The sequence below is a fragment of the Beta vulgaris genome, chromosome 8, assembly GCF_026745355.1.
Source record: "Beta vulgaris subsp. vulgaris cultivar EL10 chromosome 8, EL10.2, whole genome shotgun sequence".
NCBI classification, from domain to species: Eukaryota; Viridiplantae; Streptophyta; class Magnoliopsida; order Caryophyllales; family Amaranthaceae; genus Beta; species Beta vulgaris.
Genome location: NC_079209.1, coordinates 5,591,953 through 5,598,845, shown reverse-complemented (window position 1 = coordinate 5,598,845; position 6,893 = coordinate 5,591,953). Strand labels below are relative to the sequence as shown.

At 34.7% G+C, this 6,893-nt stretch overlaps 1 long non-coding RNA gene across 1 annotated transcript; it reads left to right on the top strand.

The window, feature by feature from the left end:
* Nucleotides 1-3,791: 3,791 nt before the first annotated feature.
* On the top strand, nt 3,792-5,429 carry LOC125492559 (uncharacterized). Its single transcript, XR_007269180.2, has 4 exons — nt 3,792-4,015; nt 4,107-4,220; nt 4,431-5,299; nt 5,391-5,429. It is a non-coding gene; the product is annotated as an uncharacterized LOC125492559 (long non-coding RNA).
* Nucleotides 5,430-6,893: the final 1,464 nt, after the last annotated feature.

Genomic DNA, 6,893 nt, shown 5'->3' with positions numbered 1-6,893 from the left:
AAGAGAACAAAAATTAGTAATGTTCACCTGCTACAGCAGGTTAGAAACCTGTTGGGACTACCATTGTAAAATATTCCCCAAAGTTGGGACTGAACAATAAAAAACGAAAGTTGAGACTGTTTTTGTCAGGACGTCAAAAGTTGGGACTGATTAAATCAATTTTTCCTAAAATGAAAACCTAGGATTTGAAGAGAGTAATATTGAATTCAAAAGGACTAATTAATGATAAATGAAGGAGGAAAATATCAAAAATGTTTTGAGAAAAAAACAAAACAATTATGTAAAAAATGAACACGTGTCATGTCTTTATTGGTCATCAACTACATACATTAACTTATTTAATTTTAATGTTTTAATTAATTGAATAAATGAACTTAATGTTTTACGAGTTAAAAATAGCATGTTCAATGTTTTATGGGTTATTTTTACCTTTAAGGGGCCAGATTTGAGGTCATAATTTGCAAAAAATGAATATATTAGCCCCGATTTACGTTCCCGTGAAGTCTCAATTTGCGCATATTCATTGATCTACGGGTTAAAAAATAGTCTATTCAATGTTTTACGGGTCATTTTTATCCTTAAGGGTTCATATTTGAGGTCAGAATTTGCAAAAAACAAATAGATTAGCCCCAATTTGCGTTCTCGTTACGCCTCAATTTGCGCTCATGCATTGATCTACAGGTTAAAAAATAGCATGTTCAATGTTTTACTGGGTCATTTTTATCCTTAGAGGATTAGATTTGAGGTCGGAATTAATAACGCATTCATAATGAAGGTTATTGTCTTAATAATTTATTATTTATGAATTCTTACAAAAAAGAAAGAAGAGAAAACGCTTTAATTTTACCAGCTTAGCATGTTATAGGTCGTCCAAACCTATTCTTGCAAATTTATGCAATAGTTCGTGCTGATGGGGAATAATCAAAAGTTGGTACCTATAAAATGAAAACGTCAATAGTTCAAACCTATTAAGTAATTATTCCAAAATTAAATTATAATTGAACCTTTTAATCTTTCTCATCATCATCATCTACCAGCCACCACCATAACCACTATCACCACCACGTTTAAGCCACCCAACACCCTCTTCCCAGTCGCACCCACGACCTCCCACCCACAACCACCCCGACCCACTCAACCCCCTCGAAACCCTCCATCCAAACCGGCAACCATCCAATTACCCCTACTAAACAACCCTACCCGCAGTGGCGGATTTACCTCATACCACGCTGGTGCACGTGCACCAGCAATAAAAAAAAAATTAAAAAAATTTCAAAAAAATCACGCTGGTTGGCTGTAGTCACAAACTTCTTTTCTCTCACTCACAATCGCAGACTTCTTTCTCTCTCATAAAACCTCAAACGTTTTCGTTGCTGGCTTGACTGGTTTCGTCCGGCGACCTCACCGGCGGCGCCTTCGTGGTCGATTCGTCACTGCTGGTGGGCTGGTGGCTTCGTCCTTCGTGGGAGATTCGTGGCTTCATTGGTGGGCGTCTCCGCGTCTGGGCGATTCGTGGCTTCAAGTACGTGGTCGGAATTCGTGGCTTCAACTCTTCAAGTGGTCGGAAATCAGATTCCTTGGTGGACGACAGTGGCCGGATTTCTTGTTTTACTTTATAGATTAGGGTTTATCAATTTCATGAGAATTGAAAAATAAATTGCAATTTCAGTTGTTATAGGTGTTTATATATCAGATTATGTAATGTAGAATTGTTATAAATATTGATTTTGTTGTTGTATTTGATTTGTGTGTTATAGGTGTTTGATTATTGAAATTACATTATATTCGAATTGAGTGTTATCACTTTATTGTTGATTTTGTTGATGATAGTTTATGGCTTATGAGTTATGACAAATTGACATATGTTTCATTTCGTGGATACATCAAATTTAGTTCAATTGTTACTTGATTTTCAGATTTGATAATGAAGAGAAAACGTACTCCAAACAAAATGCAAAATATTGCTAGTTTCTTCACTAAGAAAAATCCAACTCCAAATTCTCCTCCACATCCAACACAAAGTGAACAAATTATGTCTCCTCATTTAGCAAGCGAACAACATTCCTCTCCATATATATTTATTTTCTTTTCGATTGAAATTTAGTTTGGAGTATTTTTTATTAAAAATTATTTTGATTTAGTGAACGGTAATTTATGGTGAACCACCATTAAAAAATTCCTGAATCCGCCACTGCCTACCCGCCCCCACCTCCACGGCTTCAACCCACCCAGCCCCAGCCCCAGCCCCGCCCCTACGAAACCACTCCATTGACCAAAACCGAAACCTCGACCCACGAAACCACCCCAACACGCACTACCGTAAAACCCTTCACCCACCCCAACCCAAGGCCATCCCCACGAAACCATCCCATTCATCCAAACCCAGCCCCAAACCTCCAAATCCACCCACAACCAAAACCAAAATCACAAAACAAAATCAATTTGTGAAAGAAGAGGAAGTCGAATCCGATTTGTGGTAGTGGGGGGAAGAGGAAGATGAGGGGTGGTGGTAGATCTAGGAGATGAGGGTCCAGAGGAAGAAGAATATGAGGTGGGCGGCGGTTGCTGGTGGTGCTGAACTGGGTAGTGGTTGATGGCAGTCTTCAACTAGGTGGCTTTGGTTGGTGGTCTGGTACTGTGGTTCATGGTGGATGAGAAAGTAGCTTTGTGGTTCATGGTGGATGAGAAAGCTGAGGAGAGAGAAGATAATTTGATTAGTTTAATGGTTGTTAATAATCCCTCAGAATAATACTAATAAAAATAATAATAATAACAACAACAATAATAATAAATATTTAATATCTAATTAAATCATTTAATCTAACATTATCATTTGTAAAAATATATGTGTGATAAATTTTTTTTACCTCATGGGTACCCTTGATAATTCTGAAAAACGTGGGTACACGTGAGAAAACCCAGAACCTCATGGGTATACATGAGAATTTTCCAAATAAATTTTATATTTTTAGTAGAAACCTAATACTTCCTCTGTTTCTAAATAAGTGCAACATTTGAATAGTGTTTACTATTCACAGTTTAAACTTTAATTAGCTTTGGTGATTTACATTTTAGGAAAAACATAGTCATGTGAGATCTTGTTAGATTCGTCTGAATGTGAATTTTTTTAATATCAACTTTTTATAATTTTTACTTATTGATAATTGAAGATATTAATGGTTAAAATAATGCATTGACAAACGTAAAAACAAGAAATGTTGCACTTATTTAGAAACGGGAGTTAAGCATATATTAAGGGACTAAAGTTTGTATTTTTTCACCTTTAAGGGACTATTCTTTTTTTCTTCACCTTTTAGGACCTGAGCTAAACTTTCTGAGTAAAATATAACTAGGGTTAATATGTGGGGCCATGTAACTATTTTCCTGCTCCCAAATACCAAAATGACGACGCTTTAATTTTTTTTTCCTTCTCCTTGATTTCATTCCCGCGTTCCAATCTACCTATTTCCTATTCCTCTGTTATACTCTAAACTTTCAAGCGACATTGTCAGAGCAAGCTAACTGTCAAAGCTTAAAAGCTTCATCAATGCTTCGATTTTTTTTTTGCATCTAATTAAGGTATGGTTTTGTTTCATCCTTAAGTTGTTATTTTTCATGAAATTCAATTGATTTCTTCTATGGGTACAATCATCTTACCCACCAATTGAAGCACCTTCATTGAAGAAAATCCACAATAGACCCACTGTAAAGAGAAAGCCATCTCTAGGGAGGTTGATGGTTGTAAGCTGTCAAGGAAAGGTCAAATAAACAAATGCAGCAATTGTGGGAGGTGGGGCACAACAAAAGAAAATGTGTTGCCCCGGTAAAGCAACCAGGTTGCATAAAAGTTCTCAAGAAACCTATAACAACACCCAGGAAGAAAAAGAAGCAACAGAATTGTGTCTCAACAACACTAGTGAAGCCTTCAACACAACAAACCCAATGCTCAATTGCTCCACACAACAAAGGTGTTGGAGTGTACACTTATCCAAGTGGTTTTCAGAGGCAAGCAGAGGTTATATTTCATTAAGAAAATGTTCACTTAATTGTTTAATTTCAAATCATTAGTAATACAAGCTTTTCAACGTGATTTTTCTACTGCACAGTTCATCAATACCGTTGGGAGTCAATCAACCAAAGCATCAAACTCAACACAATTGGATCAAATGGGTTAATTATACAAGAGACCAACACAATTGTTCTACCTTGACTAAGACAAGGTAAGTAAGTATAATCCTAGCATAATTAGTAATATTCTAATTACTTGAACATGAAAACAAAAATTGATATTAGAATTACTATGATAAGATAAATATGCATTTCTTCAACTTATGCTTTAATTCATGCTTCAACCCTCCACTTCATGTTTTAATACTTGTTGGTTATCATGGTGTGCAACTTAACCACATTTTTTTATTTAAATTAAACAGGATGGAAGATAGAAGATGGAAGAAGATAATTTGAAATAAGAAGAGCTTGAGTAGAAGAACTTTTTGTTGAAAGAGAGATGTTATAAACTCGAGTTAAGCATATATTAAGGGACTAAAGTTTGTATTTTTTCACCTTTAAGGGACTATTCTTTTTTTCTTCACCTTTTAGGACCTGAGCTAAACTTTCTGAGTAAAATATAACTAGGGTTAATATGTGGGGCCCATGTAACTATTTTCCTGCTCCCAAATACCAAAATGACGACGCTTTAATTTTTTTTTCCTTCTCCTTGATTTCATTCCCGCGTTCCAATCTACCTATTTCCTATTCCTCTGTTATACTCTAAACTTTCAAGCGACATTGTCAGAGCAAGCTAACTGTCAAAGCTTAAAAGCTTCATCAATGCTTCGATTTTTTTTTGCATCTAATTAAGGTATGGTTTTGTTTCATCCTTAAGTTGTTATTTTTTCATGAAATTCAATTGATTTCTTCTATGGGTACAATCATCTTACCCACCAATTGAAGAACCTTCATTGAAGAAAATCCACATAGACCCACTGTAAAGAGAAAGCCATCTCTAGGGGAGGTTGATGGTTGTAAGCTGTCAAGGAAAGGTCAAATAAACAAATGCAGCAATTGTGGGGAGGTGGGGCACAACAAAAGAAAATGTGTTGCCCCGGTAAAGCAACCAGGTTGCATAAAAGTTCTCAAGAAACCTATAACAACACCTAGGAAGAAAAAGAAGCAACAGAATTGTGTCTCAACAACACTAGTGAAGCCTTCAACACAACAAACCCAATGCTCAATTGCTCCACACAACAAAGGTGTTGGAGTGTACACTTATCCAAGTGGTTTTCAGAGGCAAGCAGAGGTTATATTTCATTAAGAAAATGTTCACTTAATTGTTTAATTTCAAATCATTAGTAATACAAGCTTTTCAACGTGATTTTTCTACTGCACAGTTCATCAATACCGTTGGGAGTCAATCAACCAAAGCATCAAACTAACACAATTGGATCAAATGGGTTAATTATACAAGAGACCAACACAATTGTTCTACCTTGACTAAGACAAGGTAAGTAAGTATAATCCTAGCATAATTAGTAATATTCTAATTACTTGAACATGAAAACAAAAATTGATATTAGAATTACTATGATAAGATAAATATGCATTTCTTCAACTTATGCTTAATTCATGCTTCAACTCCTCCACTTCATGTTTTAATACTTGTTGGTTATCATGGTGTGCAACTTAACCACATTTTTTTATTTAAATTAAACAGGATGGAAGATAGAAGATGGAAGAAGATAATTTGAAATAAGAAGAGCTTGAGTAGAAGAACTTTTTGTTGAAAGAGAGATGTTATAAACTCTGTTTATTAAAGAGCTTTTATAATGACCTTACATCAAGCTCTCTGCTTCAAACTGTTGTTTTTGACTTGCAATTTATTTATTTATTTTTTTTTTACTTTACTTCAAATGCTCAGGTGGGTATACAGTAGTTAAGTTGCCGGAAAACTAATCACAAGTCCTAAAAGGTGAAGAAAAAGAATAGTCCCTTAAAGGTGAAAAAAAGCAAACTTTAGTCCCTTAATATATGCTTAACTCTTAGTTTCTAGATCTTTCTAGACCGATATTTCTAACACACTCAAATATTCTAAACTTAGATTTTTTTTACATAGATATTTTACAAGAATTTTCTAGACAATTTAAGACATGCATATAAGATTTTTCCTTACATTACATGACCTATCTTGAATTTTCTAGATTAACTTTCATCAGAAATTTGACTTCTCTGTCGTGTTTTCTTGTCTGATTGTGGTTTCTTTTCAATTTCACTTGACGAAATTTGACTTCTCTGTTGTGTTTTCTTGTCTGATTGTGGTTTCTTGTAATTGTATTCTATAATCTTGTTGAATTCAATCAATTTCTTGTTTGATAATTTCATCACTTATTGATATAACATATTTGACTTCCCTGTTGTATTTTCTTGTCTAATTGTGGTTTCTTGTAATTGAATTATATAATCTTGTTGAATTCAATCAATTTCTTGTTTGATAATTTCATCACTTGTTGATATAACCAGAATTTCTCCTTTATATCATCAAATTGATTCGTAATCCTTCCTCAATTTGCACTTTCTTCTCTTCATTTCTCAAGAAGTTCCGAAATTTATCACATCTATCTCCTTCTTCATTCACATTGTCAATCATGCCTGAATCTGTGTCTAAAGAATCCACCCTACCTTTAAGGGTGCGTTCTGTTCAACTTAAAAAATTAAGTTTCAGGTCCAATAAGTTCAGATAAGTTCAGATAAGTTGCAATAAGGTCTAATAAGTGCAATAAGTTCCAATAAGGTCCAATAAGTTCCAATCAGGTGCAATAAGTTCCAATCAGGTGCAATAAGTTCCAATCAGGTCTAATAAGGTCCAATAACTTCCAATCAGGTCTAATAAGGTCCAA